The sequence below is a fragment of the Leptonotus elevatus genome, chromosome 1, assembly GCF_054856555.1.
Source record: "Leptonotus elevatus isolate MCC_2025b chromosome 1, RoL_Lele_1.0, whole genome shotgun sequence".
Classification (NCBI taxonomy): Eukaryota; Metazoa; Chordata; class Actinopteri; order Syngnathiformes; family Syngnathidae; genus Leptonotus; species Leptonotus elevatus.
The window spans coordinates 55406750-55434540 of NC_141239.1; the positions used below are offsets into that span (position 1 = coordinate 55406750).

The window sequence follows — 27791 nt, forward strand, 5'->3', positions numbered from 1 at the left end:
ATGGTGCCCCTACCTGTGCTCCACCGAGGAGACACCGTCGACACTAAATTGAACCACGAGAAGGTTTGGAAGTCGCCTGGGGTGAACCTGGAAGTAGCCGTAACTCCAAGGTCTTACCTCATCGATGTGGGAGGAGGATCAGTGCTGCGTTGGAATAGACTCCATCTTCGAGCTGGTCCAGATCCTCAACATACGGTGAACGCCCAGCTGACCACCGCTGAGTGCGAAGGAAATTATTTCCATTCCGCAAGTGCCACCACTCCGGAGACGGTGCCCGCTAAGACAAGTGAGGTCACACCCAACACCACGACAGGCTCTCACGAGATCCGGACGGGTCAGACTTTATCTGTAGGCAATGGAGTCCTCGTTTTGACCCTGTGGCGTAAAGGAACACCTGTTCATGGCCTTGGGGGGGGGGGGGGGACCTATGTGACGATCTGTGCTCCCCTTGGACAAAAATAACAAGGGCTGAACGCATAACAAAACCCGGAAATAGAAGAAAACATTACATTCCGACGTGCTGTATTACTTCCCTGCATATTTTTGGCGATATTAGATGAAAGATAATTGTAAGTGTCAAGATCAGCTCATTCAACAGAGGTTCTGCGATGCTGTTTCTAATTTTGGAACAGCGTCATCGATTGCGTGCAATAACCCGAAGAAGCTGTTGCGCTCCACGTGCCCTGACCCACAACATGCTGACAGCTGCGTGGCTCAACAGAAAGCCGTTGCATTGTTTTTATCGAAAATTATTTGCTCACTACACCCTTAAAAATGCTGGGTCGAATTTGTAACTCAACTGTTGGGTCAACGCTGTTGGGTCAGCAGTTTGGTCAGTTTAATTAATTATTGGTTTAAAATCATACTAAATAATTAAACTAACTGTTGTGATGCCCTGCCCACAACATGAAAAATAAATACATTGATTTCATAACCCATCTGTTGGTCTAAGCTGTTAGGTCATATTTGATCAACAGCATTGGTTTATAAGTACACTACTTGTTGGGTTGGAAAAGCCCCGCCTCCTCGAAAAAATTCTGTCAATATGACCCTATCTGACGGTAGTAGAAGAAATGAAGATACTACAGGGGCCCTGGGGGGTTGTGCTTGCTCTGTCCTGGCCGGGGTCGACGGCTCCCCTCTTTGGTGGAGCTTTTCATGCATGCCAGATCCACCACACCAGCATCTATCGAAATTCAAACACAGTCTGCTTCTTCCTCTGGTCGTTGAATCGGTGGAGGCTGATGTCTGTGGATCTCAATCTGCTTCATCTATCCTTCCTTCCTTTCCTCAGTCTCTCCTTTGGTCTCTTGAGGTCTCCCTAATTTTTGGAATTTAGATGTTTCTGTGGTTGGTGAAAGACTCTGGTTGGTAACCCGGTGGGTAGTAGGTAATGTCTGGTCAGTGCTGGATTTCACTTTCCTTTCTTCTCTTTGATCCTTCCTCCTTGGGTCTCCTGACAACCTCACAACTCCAGCTGGATTCTGAAGTATTCGGTTTAGGTGAAGGGTATGGGATTTTTAATAGGTTTTAGGTGAACTAATGAGTACACACTCACACGCTCGCACACATGCACACACACATACAAAATAAAAAAATAATTTAAAACAATTAAAAAAAAAAAAAGAGCAATGATGATGACATGTCGAATCGGTAAAATTACCAAATGAACAATACTGAGCTCTCAAAAAAAAAGTAAAATAGAACGTGTGGCCAGCTGCACAGGTTGGCCAGTACATGTTGCAGAATGCCATCCATAGAGCACAGTGGATCAGAGCAAATGTCCCCAAATCTGCGCGAATTTTGGCAGGCGTTCCCATCCTCTTCTCAACTTCTGATATGAAATTGAGAGAGAGAGTCCTTATAACATAAGGGGTACAATTATCTACAAAAAAATTAAAACAAGAACAAATTTTAAGCAAAGGTGTGTTTCTGTAAATGGTGTTAATTTGTGGAATAATTTTGGAACTGACCTGAAAAGATGTCAGTCACTTGCCGAATTAAAAAAATTGTCTAAAAGCAAAGTTTAAAAAAATTACTTTAATCAGACATGAGCTTTTAAATTTGTATATATGCTGTAATCTTTCTCCCTGGTTATTTCCGGCTATCCCCTGTTAGCACCGCTAGCCGCGCTTCAACACAACCACTAATTTGTATATATTACTGGGTAGCTGATAGACCAAGACTTTTGAAGGCGTGAGGCTGCCATATTACCACTCCCAAGAAATGTTTCTCGGCATACGATCCTCTACATTTACAGTATCGAAATTGGAGAACATTTGAGACAGTCCTTAGCAGAAACAGCATGATTAAAAATGTTTTAAATTTATTAAACATAAAAAAGAGGACTTCAGACATTTTACAACTTGCCTTAAATACATGTATAAATTATATGTTAAGTTTACATGAGGAAACTTGTATTTTTTTATTTATTAAAGAATTATACCTGTAATTCAACAAAAGATGCCTCTGCCAAATCTAATATTGGGGTCTAAGGAACTGAGCAATAAAAGAAAAAGGGGGTGTTCAAAGCAGCACATACCGTCCACTTAAAAAATAGTGACCACCCCGCCGGGGGGCCATATAGTAAGAGCTACGAGCTGTATATGTCTAATCTGTACGTATAGTTTTTAAACAGTAGTCTGCTCACAAGATGGGAGGGGTAAGATGGCCGCCCTGTGGCTTCAACGGCTTGCACGGGCGCGTATGGGCCATCCAGTAATATATAAAGATCAGTGAAAACAACGCTCTGCAATGTGGGTTGGCTGTTACTAGGCTACAAGTATTGTTGCATTCATTTCTAAAACCTTGCAAACCGAGATGCCTTCTGCATCTTTTGAATGCAATTCAATTCAGGCGAGCTAGACCAGAGGTTGGGCCACTCGGGAGTTGGTTATGGGCCGCATGCAGCCCGCGGGCCGCTAATTGAATAGTCCTGGCATACGAAAATACTGACACAAGCAACAACCTCCAATGTTCGCCTCAACTTTTCCGCTCCACTCTCGCTACTCACTACTTTCCCGTGAGTTGTGTGATGCATTCACATTCGTAAATAAAACAGCAGAACAGAACCAGAGCTGGGCACTTCCGTCGTTCACTTGAAGGGAGTTTGCTGACATAATGGGCAAGAAAAAGACCGTCTTCTATCCCAAATACTGCACCAATTCTGTTCAGGGTAAAATCCTCAGCACGCCAGGTTTCATGTATTTCCATGTGGGGGTGGGGCGGTGGCGGGTTGCTTCTACTAATGTGGGCTAAAGCGTGCTTTTAGCACACTACATGCAGCTGGCCTAGCAGAGTGAAAGTCACCCAGATGATTACTGTCCAGGTTAGGGACAAATTTAATTTCCAGAGTGAACAATGTCAATGGTGACTTGATTGGTAATTTTAGCCTCTGTAACACGCAACTTGTAGACAGTCCCCAACTTGCTATGAGCCGGCAGGCTGAATGAGTTCTCCTTTATACTCAGCCATCAATGTGTCTCAAGACATCTTAAGTTATGTCTGAAGACATATTTTTGAGATGTCTTGAGATGTCTTCTAAAGTCAAGACATGTCTATAAGATGTGTCTATAGACATGTATTGAGACGTCTTGATAAATCAAGATGTCTTTAAGACATGTCTATAGACTCGAGTCTTAAGATGCCTTAAGATGTCTTGGAAATATGAATGTCTTGAGACGTCTCAAGATTATCTTAAGACGTCTGAAGATGTCTTCTCACGTCTGAAGATGTCCTTTACGGTATCACTATTTTACTGTTCCTCTTTATATTTAACATTTTATTCCAGGTACTTTTGTCAGTTAAGACCGTGTGTCACTGAACAGCGAAGGCTTGCGAGGGTGCGCGCATTGCGAGTGATGGCATTTCGTCGGGTCTCTTTCAAGACTGCAAAACATTGCCAAGAGTGTTATGCCAGAACCTTATCACCCATGTTTATGCTTGCAAACCATTTTTAGTTGCAAATAAAAAAAAATACATGTTCAAAATTTGATGGCGACAAGAAAAACTGAGCATAAAAATGCTTTTGAAAGGTCTGCCGAACATCTTTGCAACGTTTTGCAGTCTTGAATGAAACCTGACGAAAACAAACTCTCGCTACGTGCGTGCACCCTCGCAAGCCTGAGTTGCTGAGTGAAACATGGGCTTAACAGACCAAAGTAATAAAATGTTAAATATATAATCCTCACACTAATGACTAATGTCAAAAAAGAATGAAAAGCCATGTTACACAGTATATACAGAATGCTAATGTTTGTTACCGCTGAACATATTTGATGAGCATACATTAATTTGCATCCTGCTACTTGTAGTTGATAGTTTTCTTGTAATTACAGTATTTTGATTGAGAAATAACCTAGAAATAAATTTAATGATCAACACATTCAAATTTAACATTTATTTAATTGCAACATTTTTAACCGTTTGAAAACGGGTATGAACATAGAGAATCCAACAAGATGTTTTTTCCCTACCTTGTAACTGGACACATTGAAAGCAAGGTGAAACTGGATCTGACCCTAAAAACTTTGATACACATTCACAATAATAAAAATAACAACGACAACAATAATAACAACAACAATAATAAATCTAACGAGAGTCAAAGCAAAACTGCTTTATGTGTGTTTTGTCAAAAATATTAGCTAGCTATGGTGCAAAAAGTTTGATCAAAAGAAAGTGAGAATAATACAAATATTAGATATTTGTAAATATAAAAATGCAACAAATAATTATTCAATACAAATGTGCAGAAAATACAAATTTGTCAAAAATAAATATTTTAGACAAAAAACATATTAGAGAGAACACATGAGAAACTAATATACAATATTATCAACTGCAAAAATATATAATATTACACAAAATAGCTTAAAATACACAGTACAAAATAATACACATATATTGCATATAAGAAACAACTATCACGTGCTGTCAACATCAGTTCAGACGATAGTTTTTTCTCTGAATATTGCTCACACTCTCCACACTTCACTGTAACATAAGAAACAATCACTCAACAACAGTTACGTGTATTGGCTTTTATAAAAAAAAAAAAAAAAAAAGAACAAATACTTACTCTTATACTGATTCTTTAAAATTCACTCTAACTTGAACCTATAAAATATATGTGTGCAGCAGAACACAAGAAAAAAAAGAATGAATCACTTTGTCAACAACAACAATTAAGAATACTGGCTTTTGCTATAACTGTATTGAGAAATATTTACTAGTACTGCATCTTCATACTTCACTGTAACTTTAAAATAACATGTATAACACAACACTAAAAAATAATCACATCAGTTCAGCCTACTGGCACAAGTTAGAGTCATCCAAGTTGACCAGATTTATGCAATGTAAGCAGCACTGCTATTTTGTGAGCACCAAAAAGTTGGACAATTACCCTGAGTACTCAACAGTACTACACAACATCTTACTTAACCTGTGTTGGAAAATCGTTCGTTGTTTTCCCGTGTTCATAATGTTGATTATCAAACTCAGACAATGAGATCGGTGAAATCAGGATTTATTTTTACATAAGCTTATGGACACATGAGATCGGCTGAACTCCGCCATTGTTCTCCCTCATGTGTGACACTCCTCTCTCAAGCACTAATACCCTTTCATGACTTTTCAAACCCCTGCTTCTCAGACAGTCACATGATACATCAATACACGTCACCAAACTTCCCCCTTTTGTTTCAAGATAAGGATTTACGTTGTTTTCAGAGCCACCAGAGATGTCCCTTCCCCCCTCTTAACCAACTGGTTTTGTAAAGACAAAGGAATCTATTTAACACATTCGCTTCAACCCCCCACATCACCTTAAATTCTAATACAGAGACATACTGAGTAAATTAAAGCAGTTATGTCCACTTCTAAATAGTAATATTATAAATCAAACCGTTATAATTAAATTAATTTACTTCAATCCTACTTTTGGACTCGAATGAGTCCAATTATAGAATTAATTCATACTTCACAGAAAAATTCCAGCGGGGATCTTTATCATCGCAAACGGCAAGCGCAACATTAAGCAATGGTTGTGTGGGGGAAGTAGTTATCATTAAAACATCCCTTTAGCAGGAGAGGAGGTAGTTTAGCAGTCATATGGCATTAAAGAACAATTTGATACATTAAAATATTTTTCAGTGGAATAAGCATAGCATATATGAGGCTTAGCACGAAATGTTGTTGTTGTTCAAGAAAGAGTGTCGTGGTGCATCGGCAGACGGAGAAATGTTCTTGCTTTGAAGTCATCTGGAGATTAAATTCGCAAATGTGACTCAATTGTTGTGGAATGAAGCCTTGGACAGGGTCAGCTGATATGATTCAGCAAACTTTGTTTTCTCGGTCTGAGGTGGTGAGATTGATGAGCCTGGGATGGATCCGGCGGCCTTGTAGACCAGATGTGGAATGATGTCTCCCTCCTGTGAACTCCGGATAACCTCTCCCTCACCTCCTGGGATCCAGACCCTCTGGGTGCAAAACATTTTCATTTAGTCACTTATAAACCTACATATTATTTATTTGGAAAAGAGCATCTGGTAGTTTTTGTTAGTTGGGATTAGTAAATGTTATTTGATTAAGATCCGTAGGTCCTGTGCTGTTGGAACAGGAAAAGGTCTATTTGTGTGACATTGAAATAGAGCCCAGCCTTTGACTGAGTTTAATGACATTCGCACATTCATTAATGCAACAGAAAGAGCTTGTAAATATTTATTTTTCAAATGGGTTCCATCGTCTGATCAAATTTTTCTAGGAAACCCATATAATAGTATGTAATGTTTTACTACGATATTTACTGTTCTAGATTTGCATGAATGTGCCTTTAGCCATCCTGAAAGGAATCATTTTACCAGCAAATCATATATAATCTCAACCCAGAACATCACGCCGGCCGGATCGTGAACACAATGGGGAGAGTCTCATATATTCATACTATTCTATCTTTTGCAAACACTGGGCTCCAAACATTACATTTTTCAATTGTTTCTGAGATAAAATATATAATATAATTACCTTCATTTGGCGATATGCTTCATTATTGTCTCCTCTTCAAACTTACTTTTTTCACAGCTTGATTCTCTTCTGTGGATTTCAATTCAGACTGTGGATTATCACATTCAGAATCACTACAGTCAGTTGGGGTATAGACCGATACCCCGCAACCTTTTAATTTTTTTAATCTACTAATTCGTCTACATTAATTAATTTCTTAAACATAAACTATCATGTGTTCACACCATCCTTTTGACAAAGATCCGCTCTGATCTTTTTCAAACAGCAAAGATAAGGTCACCAGACACACATCATGTGGCCCATAAATAAGGATCATCAGATCGGGGCTTGTCAAACAAACCTCAGGCACCACATGTGGCATTTCCTGCCAGCCACCATAAAAACCACATGAAGCCGTAAAAGACAAAAGCCTTTGAGGCAGGCGATTGTGATGTAAAACAGAGCCCTAGCCACGTCCACACAATGTAAATAAGCGTAAGCAGATGTAATTGGAGACACCGCAGTGTGAGGACTTGGGTCAAAGAAGAGAGAAAGGAAAAAAAATAGAGTTAAGACAACCTCATTAATCTATTGCAGGTTACAAATCACACAAAACTTTCAAATATCTGCCTCCTCAACGGGTAAAATAGGCGTGTTATAATCAGAGCCGAAAATTTCACAACACTCCTGCTTTGAGCAAACCATCAATTGTTCCTGAAATGCTAATCATCCCCACCTCTTCTACAGAGTAGTGGGGAACATATAGGTGGGGCGTTACAAAGATCAACATCAGTGGGATTCATGGATCACAGTGATATGGGGGAAAAATCAATAAGTAACCAGCAAAATCACTGTTGGTTGTTTCACTTCCATGGTGCCAATCCAGAAACATCTGTTTGAGGGTAACTCAAAGTAACACGACAGAAATGCTCTACTTTATATTGCAATAGCTATCGCTGTCAGCTAGCTATTAGCCAGAGGGGGTTGGTGGTAGACAACATTTTTGATTCCCTCGCTGCTGCCTCAATTCGAAAACCACGTACGTAACCGCAATAATTGACATTTATTTGTTTGTAGCCCACGGTAAAGCGATAGAAATACTCACTTTTACATTGAACTAGCATACTGTACCTAGTTAGCGAACAGCCACGGTGGTGCTTTGGCAAACTTTTTTCTACACACGGCCGCAACAGTGATGCCAGCAGTACCTTTGCACTTTGTTATCCCGGGGTATTTGAAACAGATACACAGTACGAAGAAATAATTATTGTACTCACCTTTCCATTCACCGTATAGTTGCCGTCTGGATTGTCGAACAGCATGAAAAACAAAAGAAAAAAACGCTGCCTCCTTGACGCGTCTGATAATAATCAAATGTCATCCGACGTCCACCTGTAGAAGCTCACCCCCGCCTTTTTGCTATAGGGCGTAATTCCACCTTTGATGTCCGCCGTGGGATGCAATAATTCCTCACGAGTATCTTTGTTGTCATTAGCAGCCATGTCATATATGAGTATTTTACGCACGCGACACATCATGATGTTCACGTGACTGTCCAAAATGGCAGATACTGTACTTAATGCAAAAATATTCATAAACAGTGCTATAAAAATCATAATCGCTCAACATAAATTGTCAATTTTCTCAGGGAAGAGTTGAAATTAACCATTTCACAGAATAGCTGGTTAGTTTTTCAAAAGCCTTGTATTCCTTTAATGTTGTAAACAGTAGTCTGGATGAATGTGAACATATTGTACAGCATGGAGTTGTATGATGTGGCAAAGACATCTTCTTAGGTCCAACAGCCAGGAGATAGGGTTGTGTGCTGTTAGTGATGCATCAAGATGCTCTTGAATGTTGGTTCCTGTCTGAGAAGAAAAAACACAAACACATGGTGAGGCATTTACACTTAAATGGATGTGCGTTAATATTGATTTAACTTTGCATGCCTCTTTGGAAAGCACTGTAGCCTACTTGGGTTATTCCTGTCGCCATGCAACCCTGTAGAAATGCACTGTACTGCACTGCAGCTAATACACAATGTTTAAAGAACTTACAGCTAGAGTTGAGGAATCATGTGAACTGTGAAGCACCACCACCACCACCTCAACTCACGCACTTGGTAGGCTGCCGGTTAGGAGTTAGCAACAAGCAATGTTGCTTGCTAACAAGATATACTGTATCTCTCAAAGCAGGTCTGCATGGGCATTCCCCATGTAATCTAGGGAATCAAAGCGCTTCCAGTGCCAAGAGCCGAGTGTATGCCTGTCTTTTTACCTGTGACGCTAAATGACTTGCTCTTTAGCTGTGACGTGTATTTCATTCAGCAACTTCAGAAGATAGGTCTTGTAACATCATCAATGTTACTTCTGTTTCGTTTGCAGGAAAGCTTGTGTTACTAATGACAAAGCACATCTGTATAAAATGGAACAAAAATAAATGGAAACAATACAACATTGTGCAAAAGAGTCTCTATAATGCAATTAAGCTGTGATAAATAAATTCGTTGTGACTGGGGTCTAGTTTACAATGAATAAAATGGGTAGGAGTCAATTAGTTTCTTCATGTTTGGATGAATTTTGCTCTTATTTTAAAACTAAAAATACTGCTCCTGTCAGCAACATCCAACATGGAACACTAATGCCACCTCGTGCCAAAAAAAGACATCAATAGAAATTGATCACTCAAATGTTTTACACTCATTTAAACTTGCATAGCAGAGGTGGGTACTTCCGCCTCTCTGTCAGCCCATCGTCGGCCAGTTTTTTGGCAAAGTGTCCGCTTGTGCGTTCTAACACAAAGCATCAAGACAATACATGGACTGCGCACCCACTGACTGAAGCAGGTTTTCGTCCATCGAACTGGGACTTCATCAGTACTTCTCATTCCGTGCATTTTTTTTCAAGGCCTTGCTTCATAAAGTACTCGCTGAAAAAGCGGACAATTCACTGAAAAGGTGGGCATCCATAAACGATGGGCCGACGGAAGTGGCCACCTCTCTGTTGTAGAGTATAACTTTTTAATTTCAAATAACTTCATGAATTACTATGAAATGACTGTAACAATAAACTAAAGGATAAAACCATATTTGTATTAGGTAACCATATTTGTCCAGTTTTTTTATTTAAAGGTACAATGTGTAATAAGTGACAGTAGATGTCGCTATAGCATAAACGCAGCTGAAGCACATGCCTTTAGGAGCACACACACTACGGTGGCTCAAAGAGACCACACTCTACCACTAATTCTTATTTTGCATGCGCAAACAAGCATCTCGGCGAGCAATGGCAACTTGACAGCCGGTGTGAAGCCCAGTGAGCAACGCCGAATGAACGAGCCAGACGGATTTAGCGGGAGCAGCTAACGTGTGGTTAGTGGGAAGTAGTCAGAGCCACAGTCTGGAGTGGCTAACAAGAGTGGCTAGCGGGACAAGCTAGTAAAAAAAAAAAAAAAAGCTAGTAAAAGCTTATGAGAGCACAGCTGAAGGTGACAAGCAACGTCAGCCCGAATCACGGGACTCAGTGACGACCACCTGCAGGCCCCAGCTGTGGAAGATAAGCGGTGGTCAACCCATTGGCTCCAACGTCCAACAATTGATGTCTATGAGTTGCAATGATTGCCCCTGATAAGAAGACACGCAATAAGCATCGTTTAGGATATTTGTCAAACTATAAGTTGCCATACACGAGTACACACAAATGGGTCTGTAGCTACATGGGTTAAACGGAGCCTTGTACTGCTACGTTTGACCTACAGCTACAAAAATTGGGTAGCACGTGCGTGTAGCACCCCGAGACAAACAAAAAAGGCTTTGGTAGCAGTACCCTAAAATGAACAGTAAGTGAGTGTTAGAGTAGACAATTTAAGTATTGTACTCTTTGCGTGTTCAATTAACTGAATGGTGAGATCCTGGTGAAGAAGTCCCTTTGCAAAGGTATCAAAAGCTTTTGATGACAACAATTGAACTCTCTCAAGCAGTATTGTTCAGATTGTGTGTCGTCCACTCCGGCACATCATTATTTATTGAAAAGTGGGTGAATACGAAAAGTCTCCTCCCATCAGCCCACAGTACATTTGTTTACAACTCTGTTCCCATGGGTATAAATACAAGAAAATTCCTCTCTCCTCCCTTCTGCAAGTTCCCATAGCTATAAATCAGATTAGAGAAAAACAATAATCAGCCTGTGCCTCCCCTCTTCCGACAGAGACCGGTACCAGACTTCCTTCAAGATAGCAAATGTAAAAACCCGTTGCCCTTCTTCTGAGAGTGAGACAGATAATACAATTCTATTCATTGAGCCATACTGCTATAACTAAATCCAAAACGGCTAAAATATAAATTGAAACTGAAAAACAATGTTAATAACTTAACATGAGCTATGAGTATATGAATGTCCAATTTTGGCCCATTTTTGCACATTCGCAGGGGTCATACTTTTGCCCCCTTGTCCAACACAGTTAAACCAATTTACTTCAAACTTGGGCTGTATCATTTCAACACCTGGGATAACATCAGGGTAAAAATTCCCAAGTTTTGGACGTACTATGTGACGGGGGCGGGGCATCAAATTTTGAGTTTTAAAATTCCTACTTAATGAAGCATTCCCGTTTTACAAATCATCTAGAGGCACGAAAATTTTGAGGCATATTTAATAGCCCACAATGCACAAAAAACTCTTTTGGTGTCATATTCTAAACCTAACAGGAAGTCCTCCAGAGTGGGGGCATCACATTTTGCGTTCCAGAATTCTTACATAATGAAGCATTCCGGGTTGTACGTTTCAGCTAAAGCTACAGAAATGTGTGGGCATATGTAATAGCCCATGGCGCACAAAAAAGTATGTTGGTGCCATATGCTAAACCTAACAGGAAGTCCGCTATTTTGATTTACTTTGGAATTTGTTGCATTTTTTGTGGGCTGTTTCATAGGGTTCATATTTTAACGAACTCCTCCTACAAATTGTATCCAATCGTCTTCAAACGCGGTGTGCTTCATCTTGAGATGTTAAAGATGAAAAGTTATTGAAAGTGTTTTATTTCGTTTGCAAAGGAACAAAAATACTTCTTAACTAAGCATTCATGGTTGTACGAAGCACCTAGAGGCACGGATTTTTGGAGGCATATGTAACAGCCCACGATGTACAAAAAAGTGTTTGGGTGCCATGTGTTAAACCCAACAAGAAGTCCCCCAGGGGCGGGGCATCACATTTTGAGTTCCAAAATTCCTCTTTTACGATGCATTCCTGGTCGTACATCTCACCTAGCGCCATGATAATTTGGAGGCATATACAACAGCCCACGACGTACAAAAAAGTCTCTTGGAGCCATATGCTAAACCAAACAGGAAGTCCGCTATTTTGATTTACTTTGGGATTTGTAGCCTTTTTTTGTGGCCTTTTATAGGGATCATATTTTAACAAAATGGTTCTGATCGTCTTCAAAAATTCGTCTTGGTTTGGTGTTTCTTTCCCGTGGGCGTTATTTTTTTTGGATTAAATTCTTGTAATCTTTGCCAAAATCGCGCATTTCCTTTGAAGTGTGATAATTTAGTAATTTATGAATATTTTTTTCACTTTTAAACGCTCAAAATGTTCAGTGGCATCAGACCTATCTATACATATATAGTTTTTATTTCATTTTATTTTTTTAATGCCCCCTATGGACAATAATAGCGGTATTATGCTAATAGCAAGACTAACTATGCTGTATATATATATATAAAATAAAAGACTAATTTGAATATTTCATATGACATAGTTAGAGGCTCAAAATAAGGTCATAAGTCATAACAATATAATTTTTTTATGCATGCCCAGTTTTTCACAATGGCATTTTTCTGAATAGCACAAAACTCTTGTAATTTTGCCAAAATCAGGCATTTCCTTTGAAGTGAGATAACTTAGTCATTTATGAATATTTTTTTCACTTTCAACCGCTCAAAATGTTCAGTGGCATCAGACCTATCTACACATATATAAAAAAAGAAATCCTTTTTTTAATGCCCCCTATGGACAACAATAGCAGTATTATGCTAATAGCAAGACTAACTATGCTGTATATATATATATAAAATAAAATAATAATTTGAATATTTCATATGACATAGTTAGAGGCTCAAACAAGTCCATAAGTCATAACAATAAAAAAAAATGTATGCATGCATTTTGTATTCATTTATTAGCCTTTGGCGCCACCTAGTGGATTTTTGTGTTAACACTCTCAACACACAAATTCCTCTATTTTCATGTTTATGACTCGTCAAAGAAGCGATTGCATCAGTAATCACGGAAAATGCATTATAACACATCAGGTTTACAGCATATCAAAAACTGTGATTTATAATGGGAGTCAATGAGCCAAAATCGGGCATTATTACAACAATTTCGTGTGAATCTCTCCCTCCTGTTTGGTAATAATTATAAATTACAGCATGGCGCCAATTTGAACTTGTACATTTTTAAACAATCCTGGTAAAATGTCAGGTCCCTAGTGTATTTTTTTCAAATGCTTTTTCTTTGATGAAAAACAGAAAAACATAAAAAAGCCAGAAAATGGACAAATAACACCGACGGGTTAAGATGTTTAAGATAAAAAGTTATCGAAAGCTTTTTATTTTGTTGCACGCCGTTGCTGTAGCGATGCATTGTTTGCAAAGAAAAATGCTGCTTTTCCTGATAGTCTAAACATGTGCGAAAACTCATTAAACTTTGCACACACGTCAGACCTGTCATGCACATAAATATTTTAGAGATTTCTTGTGCAATTTGCAATAAATGGCTCAATAGTGCCCTCTAGACATTTTTATGTAGTATTTCCGAATGTATGATTCAGCTGGATTTGTGAAAATTGGGAGGCATACCTATCAGCCTAAAACCTACAAAAAAAGTATTCTGTAGCCATATGCTAAACCTAACAGGAAGTCCGCCATTTTGATTTTATTTTGAGAATTGCACATCTTTTTTGGCCTTTTAATGAAACTGCATGCACAAGGAATGTTAAAACATTTACATTTTAGACGGTCCTTGTCCTATGTAACAGTACCTCAACGTGCCAGTGTAGCGGGTCCCGGTTTGGTGCCCGCTGTCAGATATATAGATAATCCTGTAAGTATCAGAAATACACCACGTAAATCAGCGATGCTGGACACTTATTGCTTTTGTCCATGCACTCTGATTATGAGCCACCTTTCTCCGCTGTACAATACATGGTTCCTGTGACACTACAGGTTAGTGCTGAGACCCAGTGTTCATTTCACAAAACAGAAAATCACCTCTTAATGTAAATAGACACATTGCAGTAAAAAAAATTGCAATGAACCAAAAAAGTGACTCTTGATGGAAAAAAAATAAATTACATCTCAACAAAATACTTTTGTGAGTATAACATCAGTACCCCGACGTGCAAATACCCCAACGTGGCCTGGGTTGCGAGGGCCCTTTATAGCTGCTCGCAGCTCTAGTTTTAATTATTATTATTTTTAATTGTTAGACGTGTTACGAGAGAAATTATTGTGAACTGTGTTCTACTGTTGTTATTTGGTGTTGACGGTTGTAATGGAGCCGGATGGACGGATGATGTGGGGTTGAGTAAAGGCCTATGTCTGAAAAACACCACCTGCCACATGGTCTATGGGTAGCTTTCCCCACCTTACCTAGTATAGAATTGAAAGTTGTCGTTGGATTTGGCAAATTGTTGTAGTCCAAATATGGAGTTAATTTTTAAATCTTGAATCAGTTTCTTCAAAAAGTCTAGGGCCCGAGCAGCAGCGGCGGCGGACCCTATTGTTTCTGTAGGAATTCTTATTTTTCTTCTCCGCAAACAATCACATTTTTAAGACACTAAACGTGAATGAAAACTCACCAAATTGTACACACACATCAGGCTGGGCAAAAAAATTGATATTTTAATATTTCATGTTAAGGACAAAAAAAATGGGTCTGTAGCGGTTTAATGGAGCCCTGTCCCGCTACGTTTGACCTACGGATACAAAAATTGGGTGGCATTTTTGCACATTTACAGGGGTCATACTTTTGCCCCCTTGTCCTACACAGTTAAACCGATTGACTTCAAACCTAGGCTATAACATCTCAACACCTGGAACAACATCAGGGGAACAAATCTAAAGTTTTTAACATACTATATGACGAGGCATCAAATTTTGAGTTTTAAAATTCCTACTTAATGAAGTATTCCTGTTTGTGCGAATCACCTAGAGGCACGGAAATTTGGAGGCCTCTGTAACAGCCCACAACGCAGAAAAAGTTTTCGGGTACCGTATGCTAAACCTAACAGGAAGTCCTCCAGAGGTGGGGCATCACATTTTGCCTTTCAAAATTCTTACGTAATAAAACATTCCCGGTTGTACGTTTCACGTAGAGCTACGAAAATTTGGAGGCATATATAACATCCCATGACGTACAAAAAACTTTTTGGGAGCCATATGCTAAACCTAACAGGAAGTTTGCCATTTTGATTTCCATTGGAATTTGTTGCCATGTTTTTGGACTGTTTCATAGGGGGTCTTATTTTAACAAACTCGTCCTACAAAATGTATTCGATCGTCTTCAAACTTGGTGTGTTTCATCTTAAGATGTTGAAGATGAAAAGTTATTAAAAGTTTTTTATTTCGTCTTAAGATGTTGCAAAGAGAAAAAATTCCTTCTTAACGAAGCATGCCCGGTTTTACATTTCACCTAGAGCTACGAAAATTTGGAGGCATATGTAACAGCCCACGATATACAACATATTCTAAAACTAACAGAAAGTCCTCCAGGGGCGGGACATCATATTTTGTGTTCCAAAATTGCTCTTTAACGATGCATTCCTGTTTAACCTATTATCATGAAAATTTGGAGGCATATATAACTGCCCATGACGTACAAAAAGTATTTTAGAGCCATATGCTAAACCAAACAGGAAGTCCGTCATTTTGATTTACTTTGGAATTTGTCCCCATTTCTTGGGGCCTTTTATTGATGTCATATTTCAACGAAGTCCTCCTAAAAAATTATCAGATCGTCTTTAAACTTGTCATATTTTATCTTGAAATGTTGAAGATGAAAAGTTAGAAAGCTTTTTATTTGGTCACACGCCGTTGCCATAGCAATGCATTGTTTGCAAAGAAACATGATGCTGTTTTTGAGAGTCTAAACATGGGAGAAAATTCATAAAACTGCACGCACATCAGACCTGTCATGAACATGATTATTTCAGAGATGTCTCGTGCAATTTCCAATAAATGGCTCGCATCGATTTGTGAAAATTGGGAGGCATACCTATCAGCCTAAAACCTACAAAAAAAGTATTCTGTAGCCATATGCTAAACCTAAAAGGAAGTCCACCATTTTGATTTTATTTAAGGCCATTTTTGGCCTTTTAATGAAACTTTGCACAAACAAGGCTTGGAAAAAACATTACAATTTTATACAGTCCTTGTCCTATGTAACAGTAACCCAATGTACCAGTACCCCAACGTGCAAATCCCCCCATGTGGCCAGGGTTGCGAGGGCCCTTTATAGCTGCTCGCAGCTCTAGTTCTTTTAATTTTATATTTTCTTCCACAGCCATGTTCGGAAAAACGGGTTCTTTGAAAGAACAATAATCATGGTCGGCAACAGGAGAGCATTGCATCGGCTGCTCACAGTCCTGGTCCTGCTCAGGTCTGCTTACTTGTTCCCATACACCAAGCCTTGGTGGTTGCATTTGCAATCATTCTACTGGAACAGTACGGGCACTGCACATTTTTGTAACTGAGCTCTTCATTCGGAGTTTCCCAGGTGAATAAATTGTTCCGGGGTGAAGTCCAGACTGCAGACCATGGTGTGGGATGTGACTTTGCATTTAGTGTGCCGAATACTCACAAGCCATTGCTTTTGGAGTTCAATATCGCTGGGAAATTGATGGTAACTAAGAACACTGTTGTTCTTGGCCAAACGTGCACAGAGGAACACAACAATGTGTGTGATAGTGTTTTTGTTGCTTTTAGAACAAAACCCCAATCTTTTTTAAGAGCAATACCCTCCCTTATAATGGTGTCCAAGCCGGAAAGAAAATGTGACGCCACGGCATTTTGTGCAAAGAGCCCATAACTGTTGTCCAGTCAATTTCCAGGGGCAAACAATGTTCGTGATTACGTCCGCTGGAGAGATAATTGAAAACAAACGTTGGTCGTTTCCATGTTGCCAAAAACAAATGACGGTAAACTTTGGTGCGTCTCACTCTCCACTCACGATACACTGCCCCCGTACGAGATTGTCACTTCTTTTTATACTTCTTGGAAGTCAGTTGCCTGTCATTGACCAACATTCGGTTGGGGCATTCTTAAATGCCAAAGGCGTCAAAACGGATGAACAAGAAGGGACGTGGCCTCATGCGGAGGGAGCAAGGATGCAGGCGCCACAGTATGCTAATCGTGTGTTAATTTTTACATGCTTGGCTTCTAGTGTCCAGCCTCTGCCGTTTACTGGGAGGAATCTCTATCTTGACGATCACAGTTTCTTAGGCTGGTCCATACTGTTCCATGGAGACAGATTCAGAAAATTATAAGAAAGGCAACAAGGAAGTATATATCCATACAATTACATGATACAAATGACAAATGTCACTGATACAAACCAGTTTCATATTTGATGGTTAGCACTCCATGTGAGGGCTCTTTAACTGCATCCTCAAATAGCTTATGTCTTAAACCCAACTCTTTCCCCGAACTGTCAATAACCTTCACACCGTCTGTTACAGCTGGCACATCAAACTTTACAAATGTTACCAAAAAAAAGCCAAATGTGTGATTTGAGCTAAAGCCTCTCTCTTATGTTTGGGTTAGACACGTGTTCAACTAACTGGTCCCCGATCATTTCATTTGTTCTCTCCTCAAATCCGCATTTTGAAGCAAGATCACGCAGTGCGACTACATACTGTGAAATTGTCTCATGAGGTGCTTGTCTTCGCTGTCTGGAGGCATGCTGTTCCACAACAACATTTACATTACTCTGCTGTCGATGCCCTAGAAAAATACTATACACCCAGAGTCAAACTCACCTGTATCCGGTAGAGAGTAGAAAGTCCGTTGTCCCTCGGCTCCAAGGCAGTGGCGTAGTGTGGCTCTCATGAGAGCATCAGGCCAAGCATTTCCTGTTGCATAATTACCACCATATAGTTGTTGAAAATCCACATCCACATCTCGAATGGTATCGATGGCTCTCCCGGACAGGACAAAAACGCTGGTGGCGAAAGCACATTTCCGACCATGTTGAATCAGCAGCAGTGGCGGGGAAAAAGCAACAAAAAAAAAATCCCTAAAGAAATCAGCGGAGTGTCCATCTTCAATCAGTTATTTCAAGACCTCAGAGAAGTGGCAGGTATTGACAAAGGTGTTTTGTACTATTGATTTGCCTAATGCATACTACCAATCTCTTCATGAAGATAGCAGAGACCTTACAGCATTTATCACACATGAGGGTTTGTTCAGACTCTGCAGGGTTCCTTACGGTCTCGCTTCTGCTCCCTCAGACTTCAAGAAAATGATGGCTGACATTCTCAAAGGCCTCCCAGGTGTCCAAAATTATTTGGATGACATTATCGTCTATGGTGACACCCTGATGATCATGACCAGCATCTCAACATGGTACTTCAAAAGCTGAAGGAGGCTGGATTGATGCTCAATGAGAAAAAATGACACTTCAGGAAAACTTCTCTATGCTTTCTTGATCATTTTATCACTGCATACGTCCTTCCTGACCAAGAGCACATTGATGCTGTTTTGAAAGCTCCACCTCCATCTGATGCTGTTGCTCTGAGATCATTCCTGGGCCTAGTCTTCTGGTACTCAAAGTTCTTGCCAAACTTTGCGAAAGTTGTAGCCCCTATGCATGCCTGTGCAAATGACAAAGATACATTTGGACCACTGCAGCACAAAACAGTTTTGAGGAAATCAAGCAACTTCTTGTAACCAGTCCTGCACTTGCTCTCTTTAACCACTCTCTGCGACCTGTGATTTACACAGATGCAAGAGACTATGGCCTTGAAGCGGTCTTTGCACAAGTTCAGCTTGATAGCACAGTGGCTTTTGCGCCGCGTACACTAACTGAAACAGAGAGAAAATATTTAATTGTAGAAAAAAAAAGCACTTGCCTGTGTGTGGGCTACGAAAAAATGGAGAACATATCTGTGGGGGCGCTTCACTATCCGAACAGATCACCAGGCATTGACAACACTGCTCAGCACAAAAGGAATCAGACAAGCCTGCTCTGTTTTGTTTATGATATAATCTATCGTCCTGGTTCCCAAAACTACACGGCAGATTGTCTTTCATGCCTTCCCATGCCTGTGACGTCTGAGTCTATTCCAGATGCAGAACCTGAGATGGTTGCACAGATTTGCGCTACCCTGAGCTCCCTCCCAGTGGCAGATTTTGACTCCGCTGCCGTGCGCTCACAAATCAAAAGTGGTTGGCCTCCCCCCTCTGCTAAATTAGTGAGTGATACTGGCTCCATACTATAATTTTAGGGATGAACTTTCAGTTAAAGACAATTACATCCTCAGAGACTCACGACTCATCGCACCACCAGCGTTTTTGCCCTGTGTGGGAGAGCCATCGATATGGATGCGGATTTTCAACAAGTATATGCTGGCCTTGTTATTTGTGTCCCGACACCACAAAATGCATGTGTAAACCAGAGTTCATGTTGTTCTAAGACTCTCAAATATCCAGTAAATCTGGAACATTTAGAAAAGCATCAACAAACTAATGAGCAAAACTACTCATATTTTAAGCAAATCCATGAATTCAAAGTTACTCAATTTAATTTGAGAAGGTGACATCTATATTTAAAATGTCCTGTTCCAGTTACTATTAGCACTTTAATGAACAATTGACATAATAGCTTTGTAGTTATTGCTGAGATATTAGGATGATTGTACCACTATTTGTGATAACCTTCTTGCATACAGCTCATAAAGCCATGTATCATTCGTTCAGTTGTTTTTCCAAATAAAACGGGAAGTACAAAACCAAAAAAATGACTTTGTTTTCTCAATATTTGTTCCAAAAACCAAAATGAAGAAAACAAAGAATGACTCGTTTTCCAATTTCTAATTTTGTGCACAAATGTAACTTAAGACTGTTGTATGAGGGTTAATAATAATAATACACAGATATTGATGTATGGTATGGAATTTATACGATTTTCCTCATGTAGTCTAAAAAGCATTGTGATCACTCAGTTTATGTCACTTGAGTAAAATGTAATAGGTTTACTCTACTTTTCAGGATTCTTAACATCTACACCTGTCCAAAAGGACACCCTATATCTAACAGACAAAGCCAACGTGGCCATAATTCCCAGATCTCGTGGAGAGTTCAACTGTTTTGAATTCATGGAAAGAGGCCATTATGAAGTGCATGGCGACAGCACCACTGTGGACAAATCAGCTGGTGCAATGCAATCAGGCCAACCTACCCGGTTTTCTTTTTACCACCCACCAAGCCCAGCTTCAAGTGCCACCTGTCCAATGCCGAGGAATACCCCAAACAAAACATTTGTGAGGTAATGAAAAAACATTTTTGCTAAACTGTCACTTTTCACATTTTATGTATTTTCTTGTTCTACTTTATACGGTACGTAGATGTGGGTAACATTTGCTGATATGCAGTACCTCTATCCTGCATATTTTCACCCACAACATTAAGCATTAAACTAAGTTGTAATTATCACTGTATGTATATTAAGATGTAACAATCATTCCAAATATAATCAAAATGACTACAATAAATGGTGAAGTCCAATAACAAAATGACAGAAGTGGTGATTTTCAATAAAAGCTACAGCCAATTAAGTGAAATATTGGGGTACACAACCTAATGATGTGGAGGAAAATTATCTGTGCAGTTTTGATATTCATATAGGTCTATGCCCAATAAAATCAGGATTTACAGTTTTAGTAGGAATGATGACCACCACTTGATATACTAAGACTTGTTCAAAAAATAGCAATAAATTACAGCAAACTTAAATATACTTAACTGTGTATTAATGAAAGTATGTTCAGGAATGTCTTAATTGCTGAAGTTTTAAGTGGCAAGCTGGAGACCAAGAAGATGGTCACAGTAAGCTTCACGGAGTTTGAGGCTTGTGTGGCAAGAGTTACCTTAAGGTAAGGTAAGGTCCTGGGAGAACAGGAGTTAATCATTTTGATTGATAGTCAAGGCAATAAAATTATAGACTCTGAAGGAACCACTGATCATGTTATTTTGTTGTTAACAGTATTACTATGTAAACTCAAAATGAGATGCATACACTCAAATAATCCTCACATCAAAGTACATTTTCCATTTATAGTTGTGTTGGGTTTTTCAAATCAGTTTTAGTGCCCTGTTTGCAATGTTTAACTTACACCTAGGATATAACTAATCCCCCCCAAAAATACAGGTCCTTCACACAAGCCAATGTTTTCAACCTGCTGCAGAAGCCTAATCGGGTGTAAAAACTGCATCTTGGAGTGGAGGAAAAGTAGCAGTCACTGCCTCAAGTGTCGGGCTGTGGATGTAGAGGGCAGCGTTCTTGACACATCCGTCACCATGGGCGGGCCATAGGGGTCCGTGCCCGCCCACCAAGATGATTGTGGCCCCCCATTTGAGGCATGGATCTCTAAAATGGTTCTCGTTTTTTTATTATTATATTCTCTTATGTCCGAGTGTCAGTAACGCAACACAGGTCTCGTAGATGGTGGAGGGGGTACTTTATATTAATGTTGGCTGCTTGTGTTCATTGCTGCTATACTGCTCGCCGCTCGTGAATTATTCTTGTTTTCGGCGTCGGCTATGGCCAACAGTAGCCATTTCTTCAAGACATATAGAAAGGATGACATTCCCAACCGTTTGCTGGTGGATTCTTGCAAGACATCACAATATGAAGAAATAGTGGTGCGATTTTGTTCGATTGATGGCCAGTCTTATCTACAACAGCCATCACAGCCTTACCTTACTAGTATTGTTAGGTAAGTCTACGCTGGTTTATGCGCGACAAATACGTCAATGTTGGCGTACAAGAATCATGTACATTTTGTACAAGTGAAGCTGCAAGTTTCCGAGGACTCTGGCGCACAAGACAAGTGAGGAGGGACATACTACATTTGTGTCGGCAACTACAGAGCCACTTGAAAAAAGAAACAACGGGAGCCACATATCATTTTGGCATCCTAAATAAGGTAGGCTTGTGCATTCCTTTTTTCTTTTTAATTCTGCTGCAGACACCATTCAAACAAGTGGCCCGTTCGAAGCAATATGTCAGCGCATCCGCCATACTGGATGTGGCAATTGTATTCGGCATTAAATGCCGGCAAATAAATAGTAAGATTGAGTTAGAATGGGATAATATAATCAAAGGTAATGGTTCCTTATTAATCCAATGAGTTGTGGCTTGATGATACATCTCCAAGAAGAAACTGAACGAGGCATCTTTACAAATAGCTTCACTTTGCCTCATCCAATATGGCTGTGGCGTCAACATACTCAGGGCGTTGCCGTCTACTGTATGTGTATGATCTGTAAATGCTGTCGGGCGCCATTCAATGGATAGATGCACGGCAGTGCTATGTGAATTCATCCAAATATATGGGGCAAGTTAATGCTGCCTGTAGGGTATTCATATTAATTGGTCCCACCCATGCATTTCATGTGCCCCTCTTAAGCCTGGGCTCTAGTGACGGGTCTGGTTCTTGAAGGTGCTGGTCTCGTCTCTGGCACCACTACATAGGTTGTTCCACTATTAAAGTTTGTTCTGTCTCAAAGTAGCAACAACTGTTTGTTTGTATGGTTCATAAGAGCATTGTATTTTTCTAACATTGTTAAATGCCCAAGCTCTTAAATGTTGAAAAGTAGAGACAAGGCAGGTGTGATGGCCTCTGTTTGAGGAGACTGGATTTCAGTATTCGTTAATATTTATTTAAAATATATTTTATTATATAAAATATATTTTATTTAAAAGCGCGTTTCAAGAAATTAGCAAGCTGTACCTCCTCACTGACCTTTTGAGAATCAGATTCAGAGGGGGCTGTCAGTGCCAGACTGAGTTTTATTGAATGTTAACTTTTATCTTAAAAGCATTTTTTGTAACATTGCACTCCCATGCTACACATTAGTATGGCATTCAATTCAGGGTTACATCATTATACTTGTCATAATTTTGACAATAAAAGAATATGTAGAGATCTAAACAATATTGGTGTTTATTTACAATTAAGCATGCACGATCATTTTGTCACAAACTTGACGTACAAATTTACTCCATTTTATTTATACATATCCCCACCTAATATTTACCTCACATGTCTTTCAGTCACGTTTATCAGATAGACCAAACAGTGCCTCCTGAAAAACACTGTGGTTACTGTTAACAAAACTCAAAAATAAGAAAAATGTCAGGAAACCTCTCTTCAAACAGCTACTCCGCACAACATCGGTGTTGCGTTGATGCAAATGGGTCAGAGCCAAAAGGTAGAGTCCGAAGTCAGGGAGGACCCCAATTCCTGTTCATACATTGTGTGCTGCCTCAGCAGCATCTCAGTTGGAATGCTTGCTCGACCGCTACCAGCAGCAAGCTGGTTTGGTATTCCTCTGCCTAAAATGAGTAAAGAAACATTTTAGTTTTAGACAATATTGTTCAATGTTTTGAGGCTCTGAACATTCAATTACCATCATGACCAACCAGGGATCCTGTGGGCATTCCAGGTTTGAACAACTCTGTCAAGACCAACCCGACTCACTTGTCATGCCATCATTTTATGAAATTGTCATGCATATCAAGTAATTCTTGATCCAGCAGGTGAACCAGAGCCATTTTTAGGGGATAGTTTACCCGATTATTGACCTCTGGCCAAATTCGTTCCAAAGGTTTGATTGAGGTAAGGTAAGATTGAAAATAATTTGACTATAGAGACATGTTCAAGGTGTGTCGATTAGCATCACAGATATCTTCAAATTTATATAATAAGCGGTCATTTGGGAAACATTTCTGGCATATTCTCGACTATCACTAGGTAATGACTGCAATCTCAAACTCCAATCTCCATGATTTATTGTTTTGCTTAAAACACAAAGATAACTTGTTTCCTTTCATGGAGGACTAAGGAAATCAGAAGTATTTACATTTGGTTTTACAATAACACAGAAAACGAGTATTTTACATAAGTTTTTCTAAACAACAATTTTAAAAGCAATGTCTGATTTTCGTTGGTTTATTATTATTATTATTATTAATGTAGGCGCAAGGGAGAACAAGCCAGTGTCTTCTTGTGCCGGTCCCAAGCCCGGATAAATACAGAGGGTTGTGTCAGGAGGCCCATCGGTGCTGTTGACCTACAGGGTGCCGGTGGAAACTGGACCACTGTTCGTCAAAGAAGGAGAAGAGGAAAGTGTGTTCGTAGGAAGAAAGAGAAGAGGAACACCAAGAGTCTAAGACTGAGTAGGAACTTTGAATGTTAGAACTATGCCAGGAAAAGGTAGAGAGCTGGTTGACATGAGGAGGAAGGTGGACATATTGTGTGTTCAGGAGACCAGGTGGAAAGGGAGCAAAGCTAGAAGTTTATGAGCAGGGTTCAATTTATTCTATCATGTCGTAGATAGGAAGAGAAATGGAGTAGGAGTTATCGTGAAGGAGGAGTTTGTTAAGAATGTCCTGGAGGTAAAAAGAGTGTCAGATAGAGTGATGAGCCTGAAGCAAGGAATCGAAGGTGTGATGATCAATGTTGTCAGTGGGTATGCGCCACAGGTATATGTAAACTGGAGGAGAAGAACAACATTTGGTTGGACCTTGATGAAATGATGCAGATCATCCCTGTGAAAGAGTTGTCATTGGTGCAGACTTAAATAGACATGATGAGGAGGTGATGGGCAGGTTTGGTATCCAGGAAAGGAACGCAGAAGAACAGATGGTGGTTGACAAAAATAATGGAAATTGCTGTTGTGAATACTTTCTTCCAGAAGGAACATAGGGTGACCTACAAGAGTGGAGGTAGGAGTACACAGGTAGACTACATCTTGTGTAAACGGTGTAATCTGAAGGAGATCAGCGACTGCAAAGTTGTGGTAGGTGAGAGTGTAGCCAGACAGCATAGGATGGTAGTGTGTAGGATGACTCTGGTGGTGAGGAAGACAAAGACGGCAAAGGGAAGAAAGAGGACAAAATGGTAAAAGCTGAAAAAGGAAGAGTGTTGTATGACTTTCAGGAAGGAGTTGAGGCAGGCTCTGGATAGTCAGGAGGTGCTTCCAGATGACTGGACAACTACAGCAAATGTGATCAGAGAGACAGGACAGTCCTTGGTGTGCCATCTGGAAGGAAAGGAGATAAGGAGACTTGGTGGTGGAATGAGGAGGTGCAGAAGTGGATCCATAGAGCTAAGAAGAAGTGGGACACAGGACTGAAGAAAGTAGACAGGAGAACAGGGAAATGCCACATAAGGTGAAAGTAGAAGTGGTAAAGGCCAAAAAAGGGGCTTACTATGACTGATTGACTGATCTATACAGGTTGGCAAGGCAAAGAGACAGAGATGGGAAGGACATGCAACAGGTTAGGGCAGACATGGGCAAACCCCGGCCCGCGGGCCAAATACGGCCCGTTATGCTTTTCAATCCGGCCCGCCGAACTTATCCAATAAGGCTAGAAAAAAATTCAAAATCATTAATTTAATTTTGTCCCTGCAATGCCTGCGTTTCACCAATAGGTGGCGCTAGGATTTTTATTGTGGGTGGGCCTGAGGAAAAATGGGTGGGCCAGAGAAAATATGCAAAAAAAAAAATTCCCTTCACATCCCTAATAGTGCTTTACCGCGGGTACCAAGGACAGCGATTAAGTTGCCGCTCTTAACACACACATATTATGGCGTTATTTCGCTTCTTTAATTACGAGGGCGCAGAAAATAAAATCGCTGGCGCGGTCTCACGTAAAGTGAAGGACTGCTGTGAGTGACCATCTGACCCCGTCTGTCGAAATGAGCGGACCAAAGAAAAGGAAAGTGGACGGTGAGGGCCGAGTGTTTAATAAAGAGTGGACAACACGATATTTTTTCACTGAAGTCCGATCAACGGCTGTATGTCTGATATGCCAAGAAGCCGTTGCGGTTTTTAAAGAGTACAATATCAGCCGTCACTTTGCCACGAAACATGCAAATTATGCTAGCAAGCAGTCAACACAAGAACGGGAGGCTACTGCACAGAGGTTGGCGGCTAATTTACAGGCTCAGCAGAATTTTTTTCACCGACAAACTTCAATTCAGGAGTCAAGTACCAGGGCAGGTTTTTTGCTGGCGTTCAAATTGGCGAAGGCTAGCAAGCCTTTCTCCGAAGGCGAGTTTTTGAAAGAATGCATGGTAGAGACAGCAAGTCTTTTGTGTCCGGAGACCAAAGGCAAGTTTGAAAAAATCAGTTTATCACGGAGGACAGTGACTCGCCGTGTGGAACTGATTGATGAAGATATAGTGAGCACGTTAAATAAAAAGGCGGGGACCTTTACGTTATATTCACAGGCATTTGATGAAAGTAACGACATAAAAGACACTGCTCAGCTCCTAATTTTCATCCGAGGGATAAACGACAGTTTTGAGATAACTGAGGAGCTTTTGAGCATGGAGTCGCTGAAGGGGAAAACGCGAGGAGAGGACTTGTATGCACATGTGTCCGCTGTCATTGAGAGGATGAAGCTTCCTTGGAGTAAACTTTCTAATGTCACCACGGATGGATCGCCAAATTTAACAGGAAAAAACGTCGGACTGCTGAAAAGGATCCAGGATAAAGTGAAGGAGCAAAACCCTGAGCAGAACGTTTTTTCCTTCACTGCATCATTCACCAGGAGTCTCTGTGTAAGTCTGTGTTGCAGCTTAATCACGTTGTCGATCCAGTTGTAAAACTTAACTTCATACGAGCGAGGGGACTTAATCATCGTCAGTTCGTTACACTGTTGGAGGAAACCGATGCGGGTCACCAGGACCTACTTTACCACTCTCGTGTCCGCTGGTTAAGTTTGGGAAGAGTGTTACGAGTGTGGGAGCTCAAAAAGGAGATTAGCTCGTTTTTGGAGTTAATGGGAAAATCCGAAGAATATTCCGAGTTGAGTGACGTGAACTGGCTTTGTGACTTTGCGTTTGCTGTGGACATATTTTCACACCTGAATGAGCTGAACGTGAAGCTACAGGGGAAAGATAAGTTTGTGCACAACATGTACACAAATGTGAGCTCCTTCAAAACAAAGCTGATTTTATTCTCCAGACAAATGTCAAACAAATCTTTCGCTCATTTCCCCACACTAGCCGTGCAGAAAGGGACCATCCAAAACACGAATAAATACTGTAAATCACTGGACGACTTGCACAGAGAATTCTGCCGTCGCTTCTCTGATTTTAAACAAATTGCCTCATCACTTCAGCTGGTGTCCTGTCCCCTGTCACAAGAGCCTGAAACAGCACCGCCGGAGCTGCAGTTGGAACTGATCGATCTTCAGTCCGACTCTGCTTCAAAGGAGAAGTTCAAGTCTCTTAAACTGAATGACTTTTATGCCTCACTGAACGAAGCCGCGTTTCCAAACCTCCGGAGGACGGCACAGAAGATGCTGGTGTTGTTTGGCTCGACCTACGTGTGTGAGCAGACGTTCAGCATCATGAACATCAATAAAGGCCGTCACAGATCCAAGTTAACTGACCAACACCTCAGATCTATCCTGAGAATTGCCACAACAAAACTAACTCCAGACTTTGATGTACTGGCAAAAAAGGGAGACCAACAACACTGTTCCCACTGA

At 40.3% G+C, this 27791-nt stretch overlaps 1 pseudogene; it reads left to right on the plus strand.

The window, feature by feature from the left end:
• On the plus strand, positions 1-27791 carry LOC147184701 (general transcription factor II-I repeat domain-containing protein 2A-like; annotated as a pseudogene).